Genomic DNA, 26,636 nt, shown 5'->3' with positions numbered 1-26,636 from the left:
GTTATAAGTGTCAGAAGCTGAGACCACACCAGCCAAGAGCTCCCCACCTCCAGCGGTTTCCTCGCCGGCTGCTGCTTTTTCAGAGCACTGTGTCTTTGAGCATTTAAAAGCACACCAGAAATTCAGTGTCTGGCTGGCAATCCCCAGCTGGTAAGAAACAAACAATGCTCACTGGGTCCCCACCTAAAGCCATGCCCAGCACTCCAGCAGCTCTAAAGAGTTCTCTGCTAGGACGTCAGGCCTGGCGTCTGGAGCTTTGTAGACCTAAACCCAAACATCAGCGAGAGACAGAGAGAGAAGGGACACTGGGAGAACTTTGTGTATTCAGACCGGAATCAATAGTCCACTTGAACTTAAACCAAGAGCCAGCTGCTCTGCCCGGGACACAGAGCTGTCACTGAATCCCAAATTCAACTCGATAAATGAGAGTTGTGATAAACACCACACCCATCCGTTTCTTTTTTTCTTAGGCAAATCTTCTCTTCAGAGCCTCCTTCAAAATAGCTGCTTCTGGAAACCTCCCTCTCTGCTCTATTTTTTTTTTTTTTAATCTATCTATTCATGAGAGGGACAGAAAAAGAGGCAGAAACACAGCAGATGGAGAAGCAGACTCCCTGTAGGGAGCCCGATGCGGCATTGGATCCCAAGACCTGAGCCAAAGTCAGATGTTCAACCACTGAGCCACCCAGGTGCCCTCCCTTTCAGCCTTTGACATGGATCATGGAAGGCCTTAAAGCTCTTCTCAGAGTGATTATGGAAATAACTCAGGGCTGGCATTTCTCATTTCACAAAATGGGATCTCACCAGAATGAACACCTTGCCCAGGTTGCCTGCCTTTTACAAAACCCAGATCCCCTGGGTGACACAGATTGTCTCACAGACACCTACCGGGTTTCAGGAAAAAGAACAAAACAAAACAAAACAAAACAAAACAAAACAAAAACATGCCCTGTTCAAACCCCTCCACAAATAATTCAACCCCCTCACCTTCCTTGCATGGATCTCAAATCCACGGAGACATAATTCCAGTGCAGCTTTCAATTATTATTATTATTATTTTAGTTTTCTAATGGAGTAGCATTTGATTTGCAACTTCTAGCTGCCAAGATTGAGGCAAAAGTCTCCCAAGGCTGTCTTAAAAATGCAGATTTTTAAGAACCTCTACTTGTCTGAGCCCTGAGTAAAGTGGGGGACCCAGCAAAGAAAGAACAAGCTTCCAGCTAAGACTGGGCTCTAGGGCATACAAGAAAGCAGGCTCTCCCCCATTCTCTCCAGGTAGTGACCTGGCCTCTAACATAAGGCCTCTGAAGAGCGCCCTGTACTCCACAGACATTACAGAAGGAGGCACCAGGCTCTGGGAGTACAAAGGTGAACCACTGGTGACCTGAGAACAAATTAAGTGCTGCCAGTATCTACAAAAAAGTACTGATGGGGCAAGAAATAACTGAGCCTGGCAAATGCATTATTTTTTATGGGAACAGAGTGTGGGAAGGCTTCTTAGAGCAAGAGACACATGGATAGAACTCTGGGGGGTTTTCTAGGCAGGAGAATTGGCAAGGGCAGTAGCAAGGGAGTACAGGCCAACAGGACACTCTGGAAGAAAAGCAAATGCTTTGAAAGCCCTGCTCTGACAGACAGACAGACAGACACGGGTCTTGCTTCAAAGAGCTTAAAGGGTCCTATCTGGAGAAAGAAGGAAGTGAAATCACCATGAAAAGGCTAAGCACTTTCAAGCAACCATCTGGGTCACCTCAAAGCCCACATGTGGTACCTACCAGGTCTGGTACTCAGGAAACACACAGTGATGTTTGTCAAAAAACAGAGCTTACTAAAGGTGGGTTTCAGCTCATCTTTAGGATCCTCTATTTCCAAGAACCTGACTCCCCACAGAGCAAACCTGGGGTAGGTGGCAGCTGGTTGGAGGGAGATGGAAGGCATTCCTAAAAAATGCCTCTCCCCCAGCCTCCTGCACAGAAAGGGGCCTGAATTAATAGAGGCCTATCAATAAGCTGAGATTAGCCAGCCCTGGAGACTTTTCAGCTAGTGAAGAATGTCAATCTCCTGAGGACCAATGGAAGTTCCCATAAGCCCAGCCACTTGTCTCCCGGAGGGTTTTCAAACAAGCCACTGAATGGGGCCCCAAGAGCCAAGGCTGGGATCACCCCCAAGGAGGGTCCAAAGGAAAATGTAAAATGATCAGGGCACTCTAGACTTTCTTTCTTTTCTGGGGGAGGGAGGGCATAGTCACATCAACTAATCCAAGAATGATTAAGCCTGACTTCTGGTTGCTGACACTGAACGAGAAAGAAGAACCGAAACCCGTGGGCTGCAGCACTTCGTGGAAGAGGTAAAACTTGACTGGGTCCCAGGGCAGGTAGCAGTGAAAGAGGGAGGTTGAGCAGGAGAACCAGCAGGTGGCCTGGCTGGAGAAAAGGAAGGGAAGAGCAGGCCCATCTCTGGCTATCCCTGCTTTGAGCAGAAGCAAGAACTCCAGTAATGAAATTGGTCCACGCAGAGGACATCTCGAAGGAACATTTCAATAATAAGAGGCTCCTGCCATGCAGAGTTCAAGTTTATTTTTAGCTTCATAATGGAACTTTATAAAGGAACTAGAATGTGGGTTTCTCTACATGGCACCTAGGATACTACCAAGTATTCAAATATGGTTTTCTACTGATTTTTAAATTTTTAAAAGTAACATGGTGTCACTATAATACATTCAAACCATACAGAAATATATAGTGTAAAAAGTGAGTCTTCCCAAAGGCCCTGCTTTTTTCTCCATCCCAGTCCCTTTTGCCAGAGGCACCCATGTCAAAGCCAGCTGTAGATAAAAGGGTTATAAACCCAAATGTTTTCAGGGCCAGGAGTCAGGTACCTGAAGGAAAAGCCTGGGTGGGCTCTCAGGGGGGCCCTCAGTCAGTTCCAACTAACAGAGGTCCCAAGGGACTACTGGCCCAGGGTCACCAGACATTCCAGTTTCTCAAGAGAAGCTGGAAATTCCAGGTTATATATAAAATCTCACAATGTTTAAATGCTGGCAATGAATCCATCAGTTTAAAAAGTGCTATACAGGCCATGCAAAACACAGTTGCTGACTGGATTTGATCCAAGGGCCACCAGTTTGGCAAATCATCTGGATATTTCCTTCTGTCTAAACACACACAAGTTGCTATGTACAACATTTTATTTTTTACTTACATTTTTCAAAAATGGAAGAGTAACATTATTCTACCACTTACTTTTTTCACTTAACATTCAGAGCATCTTTCCACATCATACCCATATTAGACCTGTACTGCAGAGCATCCCATGGTATGGAAGTACCTGAATTCATTGCCCCCTGCTCTGTCAACTTTCTGCAGACATGAGAGATGCACTTGAGATGTCATCTCTTAGTTACGTATTCTTAACTCTGCCAACATTGAGAACATAATTTATGATGAAAGTGAACCTGTGTGCAGATATTAAAACATCCTAAAGCCATAATTACTAAAACCATAAATGGTGATGGCAGATTTTTGATGTTTCAATAGGAGAAGTTGCCATGCAGTTTTGCATTTGACCTTCCTAGGCATCCTGAGATAAGTCTCACTGTTATCTCTACTGCACAGATTTTTTAAAACTGAGACTCAAACAGGTGGCAGGAGCCTACCCAAGAGGCCTAGAGGTGGCAGGGTTGGGAGTGGAGCCTGGGTGGGCTGATTTCCAAGCTCCTACTACATGCATACAGACCCTAGAACAGATAGCCAGAAACCTGTCCCTGGATATTCTGGAATTTGACATATGGCAATGCTGGACTGCAAACCATAAGAGGAGAGAAGGATTGCTAACAAGTGGGATAGTTCATTTCTTGGAAAGAAAAGCCTCCTTTTAAAGCCCTACTTCACACTCTTCACACTGTCCAAAATAAATTCTACATAGATCAGAGTGAAATGCTCAAAAAAAAAAAAAAAAAAAAAAAAAAAAACCAACTATGAAATTCTGGGGGCGTGGGTTCTCAGGGTATAATATTTTTCTCTAAGTGTATAGAGCTGAATCATTATATATTTATAATGGGGAAATACCCCTAAGGCACCTATAATGCAAAAACTGGCCCCTGTTTTCCCCACATCTGGTTAAATAACTATATTGCTGTCAAATTCTTATTATACACAAAAGAGACTAATACTAAAATGTAGACCTAGCTAAGGTACCACAACACGCTTCCTCATGACCCTAGAACTCAAAGGGATGTATTTCCTTTGCTGTTATTGTATATATCTCATGGTATTTTATGTTGAGAAGTTTTAAATAGTTTTCTCACCAAAAGTATCATAAGAAACATATTCATCAGGGTTGTGATAAGTTCATTTACATAAAACAAAATGGTGAGATTTCAGTAGAATTACTTCATTAAAAGTTGGTGACTATCGGTGATTTTCTCCATTTGAATTTTATTCTGGTTCCTCATTCTCTTTCTGATTTGTACCTAAGAAGCCATAGATTTTACAAAAGCTCAATGGTGGCTGGGAATTTCAGGCTCTTTGACCATATTCCATTTGATGCCTGACTTTATTTATTTATTTATTTATTTATTTATTTATTTATTTATTTAAAGAGTGAGAGAGAAACAGCATACACATGTGGCTGGGGGAGGGCAAAGGGAGAGGGAGAGAGAATCCTCAAGCAGATTCCCAGCTGAGCATGGAGACTGATGTGGGGTTCGATCCCACTACCCCAAGATCAAGACCTGAGCTGAAATCAAGAGTCAGATGCTCAGCTGACTGAGCCACCCAGGTGACCACGATGCTTTACATTTTAAAATAATTCCACAAACTGAAGTGAAAACTAGATGGTGAAACAATCATTAAAACAGGAGGGCAGCAGGGACTAAATTAACATAGTATACTGCACATCGATTTAATCAAGGTTCCAATATCAGAAAATCGTTATTTCACAGATCTTACCATTTTGGGTGCTATTGTCAAATTCAAGTAAGACTAAGAAAAAACAAAAATTTATGTTGTGGCAGAGATGAGAGGTATACTAACACTCGTTGGTGTTACTAGGTTGGCCGAAAGGCATAATGCATGGCAAGTCAGTGAGAAATAAAAAGAGCTTCTAAGTATTTCGAGCCTGGGAGTTACTTGTGGTCATCCACTCTTATCGCATGTCTTCATATCCACTCCTCAGTGCTGGAAGTGTGATTAATCCAAGCAAAACTTGAACAACTATGCTGCCCCCCTTCACTATGAATCACCAACAAATGGGGGAGGGGGTGCTCCAGACCTGTTCCAGGCCAGGGCTGCTTGGATGTGAGACGGTTTAACTCAAGAGACTTGGACCATTTGAAAATGTTGATTCTCTTCTGGAGCCCTGCTTAATATCCCAGCTCAACAAGATTACAAAATGATGAGAAGAATGTGGGAGCAAACCTGGCTGCCCAAGGTCAAGAATGAATAAATAGGAAAGTCTTCATCTATGGTTTCAACACAAGAACTAAAAATAAATGAGGCTTGAACATGGAAGTCTCAACAGATTGCTAATCATGGCTAATCTCGAGTGCTTATCTTGCTGGTTTTGTTACGAGCAATAGCTTGAGCACTGTATTTTTTTTTCCTCTCTAAACAAATCTGAACTTTTATAATCAAATTCCTCACATTATTTTGGCAACCAACCCACAAACAGTTATTTTAAAAAAGTGAATCAGAAATAAGGAAAGCTGCCTTCTGATGTGCGCTGTGCAGCAGCCAAGGGCCTGGTCCCTAGAGTTCCACCTCCTTTATGAACGCAAGCAAGGACAGCCTGAAGCATTTCCACAGGGAGCAGACTAGGGCGCTGGCAAATAAGCCCATTCGATCTATTGCTCAGAAAACAGGGACACCCTGAGTACAGCTCTTTCAAAGGACTGTCAAGACCTCTTTGTTACACTGTCAGTTAAAAGTGAAACTCTAGTGGGTTGCTGACCTCTGCCCAATTCTTAGGAAAAAGAAAGGTTTAAAAACTAATTAGCTGATATCTACCAGCGAAAGAGCTTCTTTACTTGGAAATGAGAATTACTATTTGGTGTTATATTGTCAAAGCTGATTAAGCAGAAGAAAATCTGAATATGAAAGGGGGTGGTATTCCTAATACCTGAATACTCAGGAGGATTTTAAAAAGTAATTTGCTCAAGTATCTGAGTTAAAAATATATAACAAAAGGCAGAAATCATTTTTTAGAAAATAGTTTCTCGTCACTATTTTGAATCCAGATATCTCCTTAAGGATAATTTCTGGGAACAACTGGCTGGCTGGAATAAGGAACAGTAAATTGATAAGGTAGCTCTGTGATCTCTGGTTCTGCATTTACTAGTTCAATGACCTGGTAACTCCCTTAACTTCCTTGACCCTTGGTTTCCTCATCTATAAAACAGGAATCATGATTCCGTTATCCCTCACAGGGTTGTAAAGAGGTCTATAGGAATCTAACTGATACACGTGTTTAAAAGCAGAACAAAAGATGATGGGGACACTGGGAGTCAGTATACTGTTCTTTCCATTTTTATATATGTTTAAATTTTTCCATAATAAAATATTTTTTAAAAGACCAAAAAATACAAACAAACCACAATAGTAATTTATTTTTTTCTCAAGCAGAAAATTTTCTTCTTAACAAGTTGAAACGTTGATACCAAATCTGAAATAGGGGGATTCCTGCATGGCTCAGCGGTTTAGCACCAGCCTCAGCCCAGGGTGTGGTCCTGGGGTCCTGGGATCGAGTCCCACATTGGGCTCCCTGCATGGAGCCTGCTTCTCCCTCTGCCTGTATCGCTGCCTCTCTCTCTCTCTCTCTCTCTCTCTCTCATGAATAAAAAAAAATCTGAAATAATTTGATTTTTACCCTGCTTTGAACAAGAGCTGTCAATTAGGTATCTAATAAGAAAAAGACAATGGAAATTTGCAATTTCCTGTTTCCCTTCTTCCTTCCAATAAAGAAAACAAAATATGAAGGTGGTTAAAGCTTAAGTCCTATTTAGTTGTTGTTATTGTTGTTGCTGCTGTTTTTAAAGAGAGGTAGGGGGAAGGGAAGAGGGAAAGGGAGAGAGAATCCTAAAAGGCTTTACCCAGCACGGAGCCCAACACAGGACTCGGTCTCAGAACTCTGAGATCATGACTTGAGCCAAAATCAAGAGTCAGACACTTAACTGATTGAGCCATCCAGGTGCACACCCGCCCCCCCATCATTTACTTTTTTGCTGTTATAATGCTGACTTCCTTAAAATCCCTATGTCTATCTAAAAAGTTCAAGAGTTCTATGAAAACACCCCTCAAACAAAATAAAAGAAATTGGAAAAGCGTGTGTGCGTGCACCTGTGACTCAGAGCATTTGTTCTGCCTACACCACAGTGAAAGTGGTTTTTTTGTTTTATTTTGATTGGTGTGTATCCATGTGTACTCAAAGAGTAAATACTGCCACTTTTTTCCCTTAAATCAGAATTAGAAAAGAATCACCCAAACACTGGAAACAAGCAAACCAAGTGGGGGGATACTCAGGCTTCCAGTTGCCACCCCAGGGAAGCGGGGTTTTGGTTGGAAGCTCAGGCCTTCTCCCAGTTAGTGCTCTGCCCTGGAAGCTGTCCCTTTAAGTCAGACTTCCTGGTAAGGCTCAGAGATTTCCGCATGCAGCTTCCTGGAGACGGGGTGTAAGATAAACAATAAACTCTGCAGCAAAATCTTGGACAATAAGCCCCACGTGGCAATAACAAGAAGCAATTATAAGCCCTGACAATGGCTAAGGCATTTCCAACAGGAATGCAAATCTGTGATAAACATGGGGGAAACATGCGACCCCACACACCTGCACGAACTAAACTAATTAAAAAAAATTGTTCCTAGTCTCGCAACAGACTGAGAAATAGTTGCTTCCAAATTTGGCACTATTTTTCTTAAATCATTGTCTAAGAGGAAGGCAGAGTAGTCTTTTTAAGAGTGCTACCACCTATTGGTCAAAACTGTTGAAGCCAAGGGGCTCCTTGAGTCACTTATTCCACGTGTGTCTGTGAGGGACATTTAACCCTCTGAAGACTCTGCAGTTTAATTATCTTCCTAGGTTTGGGGAAGCCCCAACTCATGAACGCGAGCCCCACATTCTACCAAAAGAGATGAGGATGCCGCACACTTTCTTTCCCAGCCTCCCTTGCAGCCAGGGCATGAGAGCATGAGCTAGGTTCAGCCAATCAGATACACCCACCCCAGACTTGGCATCAAAAGCTGGAATGAAAACAGCAGGGACACTGCAGACTCAATTCTTGTGGGGGTGGCAGCAGCTCACAGAGGCAGCAGTGAGGGCAACTGAGCAGCCACATTAGTTGGCACAAACCATGCTATTGACACCTGCCCAGCAGTGGCAGCAATGATGTGCTTGTAGGAAATGTTTGATGGTATAATTTAAGGTTGTTCCTGGTTCCCTAATCCTCCCGAAATTCTCTGAGCTTCCTATATCCTGTAATAAATTTATTTTCTGCTTAAATCAATCAGAACTGAGGTTTTGTTTTGTTTTTTAGATTTTATCTATTCATTCATGAGAGATACAGAGAGAGGGGCAGAGACAGGCAGAGGGAGAAGCAGGCTCCCTGCAGGGAGTCCTATGTGGGACTCGATCCTGGGACCCCAGCATCACAATCTGAGCCAAAGGCAGATGCTCAATCACTGAGCCACCCAAGCATCCCAGAATTGGGTTTCATTGTGGGGGTTAGTTCATACACACAGAACATAGGATAGGCTAAAGCTGAAGTAGTCCAGACCCACAGAATGATTCTGAGCATAAGAATTGAATGGCTTCTTTCACATTTCAAATTCAACCCAAACAGTGTCCCTTGGCCCACAAGGCCCTGCATCAATTGGCCTCTGTCTCCTTCCTAAGCCCTTATCTCATTCTACTCTCCTTCCACCTCCCAAGCTCTAGTCACAATTTCTATTCCTCATTAAGCTCTTTCCTGTTCCAGGGCCTGTACACCTGCTTTCCAGAAAACTCTTTCCTCCATATCTTCACAGTACAGCAGCATCCTTCTCATAGTTTGGTCCCAGTTTACAGGAATCCTTCCCTGACTGAGCTGCCTAAAGGATCACATCCCCTGTCCCACCATCTTATCCTCTATCATGATACCCTGTTGATTCTCTTTTCAGCATATATCCCATGATTAATTTATTTATTAATAGCTTTAGCAACCACCATTGATTGGAGGCTTGCTATGCATTAGACATTAAACATTCAATTCTTTGACCACTCTATGAGATAGGTACCTTTATTATCCTTAGTTTATAAATGAGGGCACAGGCTCAGAGAGGTTAAGGAAGTTATCCAAGCTTGGCAGTGATGGAATAGGGATTTGAATCTAGGTCTGCAACATGGGCTCATTACCACAGTGCTCATTCAGGCATTTGTCTGACATTTGTCTCCATGAACACTAACCACAGTGTAGACTGGAGCAGCAGGACAGATCCTGCCCGCATGTAGCCGATAGCCTGGTGTTTCAGCTCTATCACCTGGTATTCTCTCTATTATCCACAGACCCTGCTTAGGGAAGAAATGTATCCGGGCATGTGTAAAGAGGGAGCACGCATCCTTCGTTCAACAGAAAAGTGCCCCGTTCTGTGTTCCATGTGTTAGGCATACAAAAATACCACATGAGAACTCATGGGTGAAAGGGAATACAGACCTATAAACAACGTCTACTGCTCATCCTGTCACGTTCCATGGCCTTGGAATGCCAGGAACACTGAAGAAGCAGTCAGGGACAATTCTCAAGTCCCTTCAGGAAAAGAGCCATTCGAACAGCTCATTGGGGATGTGCAGAGTTGTCAGGCTGAAAGGACAGGAACCACAGTAAAGGAGAGAAGTGAAAAGATGCTCAAAGGCCCATGGGAGGGATGGAATGGTTAGGCTAGGAAAAGAGAAGGTTGGAGCCAAGGTAGAAATTCCAACTCTTTCCTGTGGAAAATGGGGACCAAGAGCAAGATTTTCAGCAAGAACAGATACACAACCAAACATGAATTCTTTTTTGTCAAGAAGAGTGGCCATGACTATATAATACTGGTGCTATGTCTTAGTACCTTAGTTCCTATGTTAAAGTACACATACATAAATATATTAGCTAAAAGTCAGGAATTTAACAACAACAAAATTCCATTTCTATGCTTCCCAATTCCCTCTCCTTGCTGAATGAGAAGTGAGATAAATTTCCTCTCCCCAGAGGAGTTAAGCATAGCCATTCTCCCCCATAATGTGAAATTACACAGAGCTCTGGTGTCAGTAATTTATGGAGAAAAGAAGGAATTCCCCTGCTACTTGACTTTACAACTCCAATCACCTCTGCCCCAATTCCCCTGGTGTGATAACAGGAACCTCACCTCTGGGTTGTGTCATTATTAAGATGAAAGGCTGATTTTTATTTTTATTTTTTTAAGAATGTACAAGATTGAGGCACAAATGGCCTTCTGTGTTGAATGAGCACCTGGGGGGTATGAGAGGAGGCCCCAGAACCACTCTCTGAGGCCAAGTGAGGCCAAGCACACAGTGACAGGTCCTAGGAAATGATATGCCAAGTTTGCATCTAAGGAGGTCTGGGAACCCCAAGGCCAGCCCAGGTGGCAAAGGCATAGCATCTGGAAAGCCGTTTAGCTTGGGGTTAGGAATAGGAATCCTGAGCCAAACCACCTGAATTCAAATCCCAGCACTATGCTTACCATGTAACCTCTGGCGATTTACTTTCTCTGTACCTCCATTTTATCATCTGTTGAATGGGGACAGTAAGAGTAAGAGCACACACAAGGCAATATTAATTTATATTTTGATATTATATAACATATTATACATAACATCACATAATAAAGTAATATAATAATATTACTATGATCTACTTAAACCCAATTTAAGAAAGAATTTGTCAGGGTGCCAGGATAGCTCCATGAGTTAAGTATCTAACTCTTGGTTTCTACTCTGGTCATGATCTCAGGGTCGAGATAGTGAGTCCCACATAGGGACTCCATGCTCAGCAGGGAGTCTGCTCAAGGATTTTTCTCTCCCTCTTCCTCTGCCCCTCCCCCAACCACCACGCACACGCTCTCTCTCAATCTCTAAAATAAATAAATAAATATTTTTTAGAAAAAGAAAGAATTTGTCAACAAAAACAAGGGGTCTGGAAAAAAACGAGGGGTCTGAGAAGTGGAGCCTCGGAAGCAGACGCCTGGGCAGAACTCATGCAGTGATTTCTGAACACCTTGAGGCAGAATGACAGTGACGCTAATGTGGAACCACAGGCAATTTGCTGAGCCAGAGTCCAGGCTTTACCACATCTGGGCCACAGGCTTGGGAGAGTCACTTAGCCCTTAAAGCCTTCATTTCCTTATCTTTGCAAAGGGGATAACAATAGTACCCCCCCCTTCATACTTTGAGCCAAGCACTGGTGCTCAACTTTATATGCATTCTTCATAGATAATCTCCCCAACAACACTGTGAATCACATACAATTATAATGTCCATTTAACAAACAACAAAACCCATGATGGCTCAGAGATGTCCACCAAATCACCAAAGGGCACACAGCTAGACTGATCTGCAGGAAGTCTGACCCGAGCCAGCGCTCTAAGCTACTGTCAATTTTGCAGACTTGGGAAGCATGAGAAGGATGCTATAGTCCCTCCGCAGGAAGAGGGGGTAACCAACATGTGCATGAGAATTGCCCTTTAAGAAGGGTGTGTATTTTCCTGTCACAGATCCTTGCCCTTATGGTACCTGGTAAGCCATGAAACTCTCCCTTAGCACCTCTTATGTGCCAGGCACTGATGAGGGCCCATTACATCATCGCCATCTCATCACCAGGGCAACCTTCCAAGGCAAAGACTAGAAAGCACCGAAGCTCAAAGAGGTTGAGTTCCTGGCCCACAGGTCACAGTTTGTCAGTGGTGCACCCCAGCACACATCTGGGTCTGTCCCACACCCACTCAGACTAGGGGATGGGCCCTGAAAATACCCCTTAAATGTCCCTCAAGCGCCCCTCTCCCCCTCATTACCTCCCACTCTCAGAGCACAAAACTGCTTATTCTGTACCAGGATAATGACCACGGGGGCCGAGCAGGGCCATGGCACAAACTATAATTACTACAGACAACAATTTGCATTCCAAGTCTGAAATGTGCTCAGGGCCTGGCTTGAGCCCTGTAATCAGCTTAGCCTCTGCCTGAATCTCTCTCAATATGAAGACATACTTAACACACTGAGCCACAGCGGGGTTTGGAAAATATGCCTCTGCCCTCAGCGAACTGCCACCTGAGGAAAAACCATGCCAAGAAACGGCCAGAGTTGAGTGGGATTTAAACTCTGGAGGGGTCAAATTCCTCTACTACAGAACACAGCAAACAGCAGCAGCCAGGACAGTGGATGGGCAGGGCAAGACCAGTAAATAATTAAAGACGGGACATGCATTACATAGCACATGGGCCTCAGTAGCCCGAAGTGAAATGGACCCCTCTCCTTTTTTATCACACATCATCATCACACAGCAGGGTGTGATGGCTCTGCTGCCGAGGACAACACAGGACACCTACTACCTTGGCAAAAGGCACATGATGAGAAAAAAAAAAAAAAACATAGTCTGCATCAGAGAAAGAGTTCCAGGAATACCTTTCCATGGACAGAGAATGCTATGATTTGGGTATTCCCAGGTAGGGAGGGAGCGACTAGTGAGAGGAGTGGTGATACCAGAATTTTCAACCCTGCCTCTGGTGTCTTTTACTGTGTCTGAACCCCAGGAGGATTTGTACTAAGTGGCTAGAGTCCCAGGTCCTAGTTAACTGGAATCACCATGGCTCTACTTTCTTTTAGTAGAGAAAGAGGACAGACTGCATGTCAATTTCCATCAGCCTGAATCCTGACCAGAGACTTTCACAAAAAACCTCCATCTGAGCTGATAGTATCTGCAAGCTGAATGGAGACTGCCCTAAGAACCAAAGTGTTTCTCACACCTTCATGTGTCACACACACAAGCTGAGGATCTTGATAAAATGCAGATTCTGATTCAGGTCGGGGTGGGGCCTGAGAGTCTGTATTTCAAATGAGCTCCCAGGTGCTATTGCTGCTACTACCCCAAAGACCACACTTCAAGGACTTTGCTAGGAGATGTGTGAGTAGCTGAAGTAGACTGAAAAAAATTTCCTGTGTTTCCTGTGTTTCTATAATCACGGTACTGAGCGGTGACTTCGTTCTAAAAGCAAATAAGTAAACTCAAGCACTAGATGTCTTTAAAGGTCTTGTTTTCCAAGTTATCTCATTGATGGTTAACAGGATGACTGTTCTTGAAGGAAAACTTTGTTTAGATACTATTACCTAAGGACAATCCAGCAGATCTTCCCTTGACTGAAGTTTCTGGAATAGCTGTGGATCCTCTGAGGTTTAAAAGACCTGAGGCATCAAAGGACAACATAACTGAGCATTGTGCCTTTGCCATTCAGCATTGTAGCCAGAGCTCTGCAGGTGCAATCATGATCTAGAAATTGAGCAACCTGCTAGCCCAGCCTATCACTTGTAGCTGGGGGCCTTTCAGGTACTTGAGCACTGTGTCATCATCAGTCACAGATTGCAGCTTCCCAACCAGACAGGCATCTTAATAAAATCATTCAACTAATCTGATGCATTTAAAAAAAAAAACTGACTGGAGCTGGCTGCCCTGTCCCGTTATGCAAACAGTACACAATGAATTGCTGATAGCATCTCCTCATCATTGCCAACATAAACCCTGCCAGGCCAGCAGAAATAAGCCCAGTGACTGTAAGCAAACACAACAAACACAACAACAGGTAAAATGCTTTTATCTCCTCCTGTTGCCAAGCCAGAGACTTTTCAGATTGAATTCTTGTAGAAATAAAACCAGTATCAAGGGTAAGAAACAGAAGGCAGCTGAGAGGAGAATGCCAACTTTGTGTTTTTTCCAGAAACACACATGGAGGTATCAGTTTTTGAAATAAGTAACTAAAATTCATAAAACCACATTAAATTGACTTACTTGCACTGTTTAGTGCTGCATAATAGGGATTCTCTTTCCTGTTCTCATTTACTTGTCCACTTTTATGCACTTTTTGACATTGGCCCTTTGAGTTTGGTAGTAGAAAAATTTCTTAATATATTAAAGAAGTTTGATACCACTAAATAACATAAAATTACACATAAGAGATATAATAGGCAATATTAGATCAAAACCCTAAAATAGAAAAAAAATGCAAGTGGACAAGGAAGGGAAATGAGCATTTATTAAAGCAGAGGGATGATGTTCAAGTAGGAGGCATGGTCAATGGAGGGAATTTGGTGAACCACGTCAGAATGACTCATGAAACAAGATGGAGAAGTCACTTCCTGAGCAACGGGTATCAGGACAAAAGGAAGAGCGAATTGAGGACGAGTATTTTAGTGGCACATATGCAGGGCCTCTTAGTCACTCTGGATAATGAGATGAGCACATTTTAAAAAGAAGGGAAAAAAGACATGATATCAAGACCATAAGAATAGGCAGCAGGTTTTATTATGTTTCAGGAACAGCAAATCTTGGTCATTTGTACCAATAATGCAGACTTGAAAGGACTATTCCAGTCTAAATCTCAAGCTTTTTCCTTCCTTGAGAAGTTTTAGAATTTGGCGATAAAGATATTAATGCCCGGCAAAGGTTTGACCCAGGAAAAACACGTTTGATTTTAGTTACAGGAGTTGTAAAACAGGAAACATACCTTGAGGGTAAAGGGTATTTTTAAAAGTCCAGTATCCTTTTGACCCCCAAAATTACTAAGGCAACTTTGCAATCTGCAGTCCTTTGAGCCTGAATAATAAATGAAACCAAACGAAGGAATACGCAGGCTGCCATATTAAGCATTTTCCTCTAATTTTCCAAAAGTGACGTTTTAAAGTATTCTCCCAAGGTGTCATCCAGAACCCATCAAAATAAGGTATCCCAACTTAATAAGATGCAATTGAGTTACCTATTAATTCTTTGGAATATTAACTCTTTGGGAAATGATTTTTTTCTTGGCTGAGTACACAGCATTCACTCTTATTAAGGTGCTTTCCTCCTCTCTCAAATATCCAAGTAAGATTTATGGATTTGTTGTTGATGTTAGAAAAGGAAGACAAAATTCCTCCAAGTTCACCTTCATCCAGTTCTCACATTTGAAACTCCTCCATAAACAGATGCCTTATTTTAAAATTCCATCTTAAGTAACCATGGGATTTAGGCCAATTCATTGAATTTCTGACTTAGATTTATTCCTGTTGCCTGTTGGGATGATTTTTATTCTTAAACCTAAAAACTCGAAGTTCCACTTCAAAATTACAATTCAAATATCTGTCTTCTCACCTCAATTTTTCTTCTCAATTATGAAAATTATATATGCACACACCCTGTAGAAACTTGGAAAAGCCAAAACAAAACAAAGAAAAAATGTCACTTGACACTCATTTAGTCTGAGGAACTCATTATTAATATTTTAGCATGTTTAATTTTTTTTCCAGCAGGATCATTACTGTATATACAATTTTATTTCCTGCTTTTAAGAACACAATACACATTTTCACTGAATAACACTCTTCCACAATATCCCCTTATGGTTGCATAACACATGCTCATATGGATACAACACAATTCACACCAACTGTCCCACATTATTGGACATTTAGACTTTTTCCACTTTTTTCTACCATTATAATGAGTGCTGCACCAAACACTGTTGTGCATAAATCTTAACCCACACATTGGGTGACTTCTATAGGATGGATCCATAGAAATGCAATTATTGGGCCAATGGCCATAAATATATTTATGGTTCTTGACACAAACAGCTTTCCAGAAAGATAATTAAGTAACAATGCCACTGAACACCTGTGATAGCATCCGTCCTACCGCACCCTCACTGGCATTCCAAATTACCACTTTTTAAGAAGGCTGACTAAATCTGTAGGTGAAAAGCCACACTTTGAAAAAATTTCGATCCTTAGACTGACCTCAGTCAATGATTTCAAATGTTCCCTTAATATCAAAATAATCTTCTCTTATCCTTCAAAAGAAGATGCTAATTTTTCCCATATATAAAAATGCAATTGAAACCACAAACATGAGAAAAATGTAGACATTTGTTGGATATTTTCATTGGGCAACTAAGGTGCTGTGGTTAAGAAGCCAAGAATAGCCAGTTCGATGTACCAGTCTGTGATAGTACAGAGAGACAGCTCATGCAGAGAGATGCTAGCAAAATAAATTCAGAACTAACTCCAGGGTGCCTGGGTGGCTCAGTTGGTTAAGTGTCTGCCCTGGCCCAGATAATGATCCCAGAGTCCTGGGATCAAGCCCTGCGTTGGCCTCCCTGCTCAGGGGGGAACCTCTCCCTCTCTTCCCCATTCATGCATCATTCACTGTCTCTGTCTCTCTCAAATAAATTAATTAATTAAATATTTTAAAAATTCAGAACTAAATCCACTGCCAAATGTCACAAGATATATAAGCTTTGAATTACTATAGGTCAATCCCTATCAGAACAAATACATTAGAATGTTCCAGAATATATGCAGACTGCATTTGAAATTCATTCAATAGCTTTTTATGTTAGAAATTTTCTTTCCTCCCTCTAAATTGGTGCATATCCCCATATGCATAAAGTATGGCTTTTTTTTGTTCAATGGCACATGCAAAGAACAAATGGTCCCCTCAGTCTCCCAGAACACAGGACCTAAAATGATCACTATATATCATGGAAAAATAGTAAATAAATGGAAAGTTTTTCGACCATCCTAGAAATGTTTTGGGGTATCTTCCCCACATTTTCTTTCTGGGGAATTGGCCCCATTTTCCCCACAGTTCCTGCTGAGTGAACATAAGATTAAAAAAAGTTGTAGTAGCAGCGGGGGGAAGTATTTATTGAGCACTTTCTGTGTCATAGACCCAGTGCTAAATATTTGATATGAATTACTTCATTTACTCCTTATCAGAACCCTATGAGCTAGATACATTTTCAAGTGAGAACTCTTGAATCTCAGGGAAGTTAGTCCCTTGCCTAAACTGGTAAACAGCAGATCCATTTGACCCTGACTTTCTAACTGCACGTGACTGGACCAAGGAAGAGGAAAGGCCTTCTAAGAACTGGCCAGCAGCCTGCCCACCTCTTGAGAGGCCCAGCCCAAGAAAGATAAGCTGATGTGATCAGAGTTTTCCTAGGGATTTGGAGATGGGGCACCTGAAGACTACCCAGTGAGCTTTAGGAGAGCGAGCTGTTGAAAGATCACATCAAGTTGAGTCAGACCAGCCCATAGTGCCACATGCACAAAGAAGACGTTTGGAGCAGGACCTATGCATCAGAAGGAGAAGGTAGAGAAAGGAAGAATGAAACTGACCAGAGAGAGAAAGCCTGGGTTCTGACAACTGTATATTCTCTCATTAAATAGCCCTTTTCTTGAGATAGTAGAACAAGTGCCTGTTTGGTTTTTTTGTTGTTTGGTTTTGGGTTTTTGTTTTTTAGATTTTTTTTGCTTTGCAAAGAGCTCTAAAATATCCACCAAGGATAAACTAATGGTTACTACCAAAGAGGTGGCAGAGGAGAATGAGCGGGTGAAACAGGTGAAGGGGATTAAGAGCACACTTATTGTGATGAGCCACTGAGTGATGTATAGAAGTGTTGAATCACTACATTACACACCTGAAACTAAATATAACGCTGTATGTTAGCTATGCTGAAATTAAATTTTTTAAAAAATTAAGGAAAGGCGGACTGACAATAATTAATTATTAATTAATTAATTAAAAATATCCATCAAGGAATCTACAGCAGAGTTGCTCCTCACTCAGAGACTGGACTACCATCAGCATCTACCCTGTCTAGTAAGTCAGCATAACAAACAACCTACTGCTGTGTGCCTCTTAACATGCCCCTGAATGCCACGTAGCTGGCATCCCTTAGGATGTTTTCCTGCCCAAAAGCGTTTAACATGAAAGAAACCAAGTCTTTCAACTTATCACTTTATAAAAATGAAGGACAGAGGAATAAGTGAAATGATAGCATAAGGAAACAATCAGATAAATTCAAATGTGAAACACGTTCCATAAGCAACTGGGCTGGTCTTTTCAAAAAGTTAATGTCATTTTAAGTAGGAAGGATTGTGATGAGGGGAGTATTTGAGAATAAAAAAGACTTAAAAACAGAGTAACAAAATAAAACTGTGGTCTCGATTAGATTTAAAACTATCCAACCAGATGCCATGCAAGGCTTTTGGATGGTTTTGGGGGAAACCAACTATAAAAGATAATTGCAGAAACAGGAATATGGAATGAGTCTCAGCAAATGTTGGGGAATTATTAGTAGCTTTCTTGGGCTTGGTAATGTAGGAAAACCTTATTCTCAGGACATATATATCGAAGTATCGAAAAGTGAAGGATAATGTTATCTGCTATTGAAATGGTATAGTAAAAAAATCCAAACTGCATAAACAGCTATAGATAGATGCATACATAGATCAAGACATAGATAGATACACAGAGTAAAATGTTAGTGATTGTTGATTCCAGAGGGTGGGTGTTCATTGCAGTTATATTTCAACTTTCCATATGTTTAAAATTTTTCATTATAAAGAGTTGAAAAAATAACAGAGTAAAAATAGTAACCATGGTAACTCCTTAGAAAGGCACCAGGTAAAGTCTGACATCCCTTCTCTCCATAAACTGCTAGAAAAATATTATACATATATCTTCAGTTTAGCCCCTGATAACTCTTGCTTGTTTTTAGGGAGCATGTTATACAAAAAGCCCACATCAAGACCTAGAATTACCATCTCCTCATTGGGATTGACAAACAGAACAGCAAGTTCACCATCCCATCTAACACTGAGTTGTAAGTTCTCTCCCTACCCCCCTTTTCAATGAACAGGTCTGGTTGAACCTGCATTAATTAAATGCATTTACCTGATACCACTCCACTGCATTTTCCTCAAATCAGAGCTATGATTTTAAACAAATCCCTGTCTCTGTCCCTCAAGAAAGTAAGCAGCCTCATTCCTCTTTTTTTCTAAATGGGAGGTTAGGTCAAATCAGCCCTGAGGATACAAAACACATTGTGTATTAGCAGCACTCTGCACAGAACATTTCCTCCTCCCAGAATGTGCATTAACCAGGTCAGGACGCTGGTGGTCCACGTTGCTGCTGCAGTGTCTAAGCCAGCTGTTTTTATTACCAGCACCTTGTGGAAGTCAGCAGCAATGGTCATGCACAAAAAGGCTGATCTAGGAGTTGTGTTTATTGAGATTTCCGAATGGCAGAAGGAGAGAACCTGGGTAAAGGATGACAAATATGGAGTGCTAAAGACCAAGTAAGGGAATTGTCATCATCAGGCTTATAAAGGGTAGCAAATCTAAAAATGGGCCTTATGTAATCAATTTGCAATAAGCAACTCTTTTAGAAAATATTTACTTCAGTTACTGAAGATGAGTGGGTTTATAAGATTTATTAATCATCAAAATCAAGAATAGGGGCACCTCAGTGGTTCAATGGTTGAGCGTCTGCCTTTGGCTCAGGGCATGATCCTGGGGTCCTGGGATCAAGTCTTACATCAGGCTCCCCACGGCGAGCCTGCTTCTCCCTCTGCCTATGTCTCTGATCTCTCTGTGTATCTCTCATGAATTAATAAAATCTTAAAAAAAAAGGAGAATTATTTTGGGTTATGTTAAGTATAAATAAGTGGTTAGTAAGTAGAACATGTATAAGGTAAACAGAGATAGGAAAGGGTGTAGGGAACAAAAGAACCTAATATTGAAAAAGCAGCTGGTTACTAAGCGTTTGTGATGCATGGTGAGGAGGTGAAGTGAGACTGGCAAGATACTAAATATACAGAGGCATCAAATACATATGAGCACTTAACATACACAAGACCTTAATTTGGCTACCCCATTGGAGATATCCATTCTGGCTCCATGAGTTTTCTGCCTCCCCAAACAGAAACAAAATAGAACTTAGCCAGCTGTTCATCTGCCTAATTGGCAAACTGCAGTTGCTGGCCAGGGATACTTGTCTCTGAGTCTTTTGATAAAGAAATCTGTCTCGTTGACCCAGAACACCTTCAGTCTGTGGGCCTCTTGTGTGAACTTCAACTTTGCATCATCATCATCGACCACATCTTCCACAGGGAAGGCCAAGGCAGTAGAGAGAGAGAGAAAGGACCTATTAGCATCATGGACCCCATGAGTCAGAGGGGATCTTTCCATCCGGTCTGCATCCTCTCTGCAGCTAGCTTTCACCCCCTGCTTCTCATTGTGTGTTTCAAGTGGTTTAACGGACAGTGTGATGTGAGCACTTAAAAAGGCTGGGGGGCGGGGAAGGGTATACAGATCACAGTGAACTAAACCCCAAGTCCAATCCATTAAATAGGCCATCAACTGTGAAGAGGAAGAGATTGATAGGAGAGAAGAAAAGTCAGTGACAAGACCTTTACTAACCCCCATGCCAAAAGCTGTAATTCCCATCCCCAGCTTCTCACATGGGCAGGAAACATAAAATAAAACCTAACAGGGAGGGGGAAAAGGAAAACTGAGGTGGAAGGTTCAGCTTCAGAGAAGGGATTTTCCAAATAGGTAGATCCCCTTGGTTCTGCAATCTCCTCCCACATCTGCAAATAGCATCAGGGCCTTCTGAAGGTAACAGGATCATTGCTCTGATACTGTTTGTGCAATAAAAGCTAAATTTGGTTAAAATGAAAAATTAAAAAAATAAAATGAAAAATAAAAAGCTCCATGGAAAGTCATAAATTTTGTAAACCACAAAGCAATATGAGACTGATGTTTAGGCTATTTTCTATTTAAAACCCAAGACTAAACTCCAATAGTTTCCAATATTATAGCAACAGCCTTAAGCCATTTCAGAATGTAATTTTCCAGGATCTGCTATTATTTCAACTATTTCAGAAGACAATTATGTTTTATGTCTTATTCTTTATGTCTATTATTTTGTCTTATATTTATGTCTATTCTTGCTCCCAGGTCAGACTATTATTGTTGAAACAAAACAAAGCAACACAACTAAAAGGACTGCTTCTAACCAAACATGAAACAACTAAAAGGAAAGCTTCTAACCAAACATGAAAGAAGAGGAGTTAGTTTTGTCCATCTGAGAAGCCAGACCTTAGGAATCAGGATGACTATGCTTTACTATGGGTGGAGAAGACTTTCACAGACAAGAATTGCTAGTATCTGCTTAGTGCCTCTCCCCTTCTTCTGGAAACTGCCTCCTTCTTCCTCCTAGTTAACATAGGAGCCAACATAGTGGTACAGCAGGACCCACTCCCTGGCCACTGCTGATTGGTCCAGGAGTATCCACCTGACCTAAGTTGGACCAATCAAAATCCCTCCCCAGTAATTTTGGTTCAGAGAGGGAAGAGGCTGCTCTGTGTGGATAGTTGCATTTCCATAGCACAGAGAAATGAAAGAAGTCAGTCTGTAGAGAAAATGCAGCAAATAACAAAAAGGAGTCCAAAACCCTCCTGGGAAAAGGGAACCCTCTTACACTGTTGGTGGGAATGTGAACTGGTGCAGCCACTCTGGAAAACTGTGTGGAGGTTCCTCAAAGAGTTAAAAATAGACCTGCCCTACGACCCAGCAATTGCACTGTTGGGGATTTACCCCAAAGACTCAGATGCAATGAAACGTCGGGACACCTGCACCCCGATGTTTCTAGCAGCAATGTTCACAATAGCCAAACTGTGGAAGGAGCCTCAGTGTCCATCGAAAGATGAATGGATAAAGAAGATGTGGTTTATGTATACAATGGAATATTACTCAGCCATTAGAAATGACAAATACCCACCATTTGCTTCGACGTGGGTGGAACTGGAGGGTATTATGCTGAGTGAAGTAAGTCAATCGGAGAAGGACAGTGTATGTTCTCATTCATTTGGGGAATATAAATAATAGTGAAAGGGAATATAAAGGAAGGGAGAAGAAATGTGTGGGAAATATCAGGAAGGGAGACAGAACATAAAGACTCCTAACTCTGGGAAACGAACTAGGGGTGATGGAAGGGGAGGAGGGCGGGGGGTGGGGGGGAATGGGTGACGAGCACTGAGGGGGACACTTGATGGGATGAGCACTGGGTGTTTTTCTGTATGTTGGTAAATTGAACACCAATAAAAATTAATTTATTTAAAAAAAAAAACCCTCCTGGGCTCCTGGTGTCCAGATCCAGTGGCTTCTAAGGCCCAACTTCATTCCATAAGATACTCCCCCAGACCTCTACTGTTTTAAAACCTCTCCTCTTTTAAGCCAATTTGAGTTGTTTCTATCATCTGCAACTAAGATTTATTTTTTTAAAGATTTTATTTATTTATTCATGAGAGACACACACAGAGAGAGGCCGAGACAGAAGCAGAGGGAGAAGCAGGCTCCCTTTGTGGAGTCCCAATCCAGAACTCGATCCCAGAACCCTGGGATCACGACCTGAGTGGAAGGCAGACGCTCAACCACTGAGCCACCCAGGCATCCCTGCAACTAAGATTTCTTAACCCAGAAAACAAAGTTAAAATCATCTTTTACCCTGCATAATTCTGGAACACAAAAGGGAATAATTGAATAACTACATAAAATAGACAAAGGCATCTATAATTCTGCTCCCAAAGTTCAGAATTTGCACGATTGTCATAAAAGCTACTATGTCTCCACAGACCTCACATGTGACCAAAAAAAGAAACTGTTTTTGAATCTAAAACTGAGCTTCAGTGTGCCTGACATATTGCTGGTGTCAGCAGACTGATGATGACAGGGGCTTACCCTCACAGGTGTCAGCAGCTGCTCAAGGGCTGGCTTCTCTATTGCCCGAAGGGAAATGAGGCAAGAGGGGAAAGCGGAAACCAGAGACAGTCAGTTCTTCCCTTTGAGGCGGCACCCCAAACAGAAAAGGCATCTCTCAAACACACATATTTAGGAAAACAGTCATTTCAGGTGTAAGAGAATTCTAGTTACAAGGAGCTAATATTTTCTGCACACTTTACATGGAGGCATTATTCAGATCACTTTATATCCATTATAACCAAGTCTCAAGTTTTGAGAAATGGCATTACTGTCCCCATTCTGCTGATAAGGACCTGACAGTTTGAAAAGTATCTTGTCTGACGTTTACAGTTGGCATCGCGCCCTCAAAGCATGTGCCTTTTCATCACTTATGCTTTTGTTATGACTGCCAAAAACTATCCACCAAACTCAGAGTTTGAGCTGCCTAGATGCAGCGAATAGTAAAACTCCCCATCCTGTGAGTGCACCAAGGCAGCCCCTAGACTATCACTATGGGTGGGGGGGAGAGGGGGTGGGAGGAGGAAGGAGGCAAGGGGCAGGGGGAGAGAGGAGGAGGAAGAGACAGGGTGGGGGCAAATGTCTTACAGCCCAGTTGGGTAGGTGCCTACCTCTTCTATGAGCCCAGATTTGATCAGCCCCCAGATGTTTTGCCAGAACACGTTTAGTGACGTACCCTGATACTGACTTTGTTTATTGGTCATACATATTTTCTCTTCTGTGCTGTTTTTTTTTTTTAAGATTTTATTTATTTATTCATGAGAGACACAAAAAGAGAGAGGTAGAAACACAGGCAGACGGAGAAGCAGGCTCCATGCAGGGGATGTGGGATTCAATCCTGGGACCCCGGGATCACACCCTGAGCCAAAGGCAGATAGATGCTTAACTGCTGAGCCACCAGGCATCCCTGTGCTGTTTATTCACATCCTTCAACTATTTTCCTATCAGGTTTTCAAATTTGTGTTATTGATTTGCAAGAGTCCTTTGTATAATAAGGAGGTTAGTAATTTCATACTGAAGACAATTTCCCAAATGGTGCTGGCAAGGAACATGAGCTTTGGAATAAGAGGAGCTCAGGTTAGAATGCCAGCTCCACCACTTACTTGCCATGTGACCCTGAGCAAGATGCTCCATTTTTAAACCTCTGTTCAGTAGGCAGGATTCTAGCCTGGACCCCAAAACCCCCAGCCTCTAGTGTACATTGTTCCCTAATCCCCTCCTCTGAGTGCTGGCAGAGTCTGAGAATGTAAGGAAGTATCACCCCCATGACTAGATTACTAATCATTGGCTTTCAGATCATCAAAAGGAAGATGATCTGCCTGGTGATCTAATCTGCTGAGACCTTAAAAGGAACTGGGCTCTTCCTCAAGTCAGAGAGATATGAAACATAAGAGATACTTGGTATGAGGCAGGTTCTCTATTGCTGGCTTTAAAGATGGAAGATGCCACATGGCAAGGACCCAAGAGGGGCCTCTAGAAGTTAAGAGCCACCCCCAGTTGACAATCTGCAAAGAAATGGGTACTTCAGTCCTACCACCACAAGAAACTAGATTCCCCCCAATAACCTGAATAAGCTTGGAAGAGGACTCTGTGCCTCAGAGAAGACCCCCCCACCCCCGCCAACACCTTGATTTTAGTCTTGTGAGATCTGAGCAGAGAACCTGGCACACCATACCCAGGCTTCTGACCTACAGAACTGTGACCTAATGAATGGCTCGTGTTTCAGGCTGCTTAATTTGTAGTAATTTGTTATGCAGTGATAGAAAACTACCATACTCTACTTCCTCATCTATGAAATGAGGATGAGGCTCAAATAACACCTATCTGTTGGGATTGTTTTGGGAAGTAATATATGCATAAAGTACTCAACACAATGCCTGGTATAACCTAAATGAATGCTAGGGGCTAGTTACCTGGGATTAATGGAGCTGTTAAAATTGTATTCATCATTACAAATACAAAATAGGGTAACAAATTATTTTTTTAATAAATATAGTAGATAAGATCAAACCTTAAAAAAAAAATGAAGTCCAAAGGAGTAGAAGGGAACTAAAAGGGATTCTGGGTGATGAAAAGTTTACCATAGATTACTCGCTTGTTCCTATCATTTTAAGAAAGATCTTGATGTCTAATTTCCTTTAAAGAAAAGTATGTCTTCAGGTTTGGTTGTTTTTGTCTTTAAGATTTTATTTATTTATTTATGAGAGACACAGAGAAATAGGCAGAGGGAGAAGCAGGCTCCCTGTGGTAAGCCTGATGTGGGACTCAATCCCCAGACCCAGGGATCATGACCTGAGCCAAAGGCAGATGCTCAACCATTGAGCTACCCAGGAGTTCCTGTGATCAGCTTTGTTTTAAAGAGGCAATATACTCTAATGGCCTGGGGACGGACAGTCCCAGGTTCAAATCCCGGCTCTGTCACCTACTATAGCTGTGATTTTAGGCAAGCTAGCACATGTGGGGCTCAGTTTCCTCATCCTTGAAATGTACATAAATACATCTACTATGCAGGACTGCCATGGCCTTGCCTGGAGCTGACGTTCAGTAAGTGGAGGTAAATGTACAAAGTGAGGCTGCAAGAAAGAGAAGACTATGGCACCTTTGTTGCAGGGTGGACACAGTGAGATCGCAATGAACACTGGCCTGGCTGTGTATGTTTTGAGTATCTTGAGAGATTATCACTCTACTGAATAGTGAATTTTAGAAATTTCAGTCTGACCTTCAAGAAATGTTCAACTACGCTGAGGTTTGTACATTTCCTTCCAAACACAGGAGGACCTGGGATGCGTCAAGGTAATGTGGAACAGGTGCACAACCCGCTGTCAGAAAGCCAGGTTTTAATTCTGATCTCTTTACTTTGAGTGACCCTAGGAGCAGTCCCCATTAATACTTGTCTGTGTAGGAGCCAGACTCCCTTTTGGTAACAGTACCAAACTCCTCCTTAGAGCAGATGACCCTTCCCTACCTCAAGTGGCTCTAGTGGAGCTGCCTTATCTAGCTCCCTCAGAGGGAACATGTGGCCAAGGCCTGTCCAATCTTCTTGACTGCAGTGATTGGCCAAGGCATAGCTATGTGACCCAAGCCAGGATAATCAGAGTCCTACACTGGGATTTCACATGTGGAACCTGGGATCAAAAGTTTCTCTCTTTCCTCTGGAAACAAGCAGCTATTTGTGGTCATCCTCTCCCTCCAAAATGGTTCACATGTGGTATGCAAGATAAGAACAATACCCCAACAATGACAAAGCTGAGAAGGAGTATCTGTTGTACCTGAAGCCTACCCACCTCAGTTTCCCCCAGCTATATGAGCCAATCAATCTCTCTTTCCATGTGAGCTAGTTTTGAGTTTCTATCACTTCCAATCAAAAGAGTCCTGACTAATAATACATTAGGCCTCGTTTCCCACATCTGAAAATTAAAAGGTAAGGGCCACAATGTCCAAAGTTTCTTCTAAAGCTTCAGAGTCTAGAAATTTCTTCCCAAATGGCCTAGGCAAGAATAAAGCCCAGGCACTGGAGAAAGAGACAAGCCAAGCACAGCCATGAAATCTGGTTGATACTTAATTGAAACCTCAGTTCTCACACCCAAACAATGCTTGTATGGAGTAGTAAGTCTTGCTAAGTGTTTCCTAATTAACTAATAGCAATGGTAGTTGTGGTCCTGAGATTTCCACACTTCCACAAGGGTAAGTTTCCTCCCTGAGTGTGTGTGTGTGTGTGTGTGTGTGTGTGAGCTAACAGGAGGAACTGTAGCAAATATTTGCACAAGGGAAGGGTGGAAATTCTGAGCTCAGCACTGCCCCAACCAGATGGCGACCAGATG

General features: G+C 42.1%; 1 protein-coding gene across 1 annotated transcript in view; it reads right to left on the bottom strand.

The window, feature by feature from the left end:
- Positions 1 to 26,636, bottom strand: part of ARHGEF3 (Rho guanine nucleotide exchange factor 3) — a 306,305-nt gene that overhangs the window by 178,325 nt on the left and 101,344 nt on the right. The window lies entirely within an intron of this gene.

This window comes from Vulpes vulpes, chromosome 9, assembly GCF_048418805.1.
Source record: "Vulpes vulpes isolate BD-2025 chromosome 9, VulVul3, whole genome shotgun sequence".
NCBI lineage: Eukaryota > Metazoa > Chordata > Mammalia > Carnivora > Canidae > Vulpes > Vulpes vulpes.
Note: the sequence above shows the minus strand (reverse complement) of the source record. Positions and strands in the feature narration are given on the sequence as shown.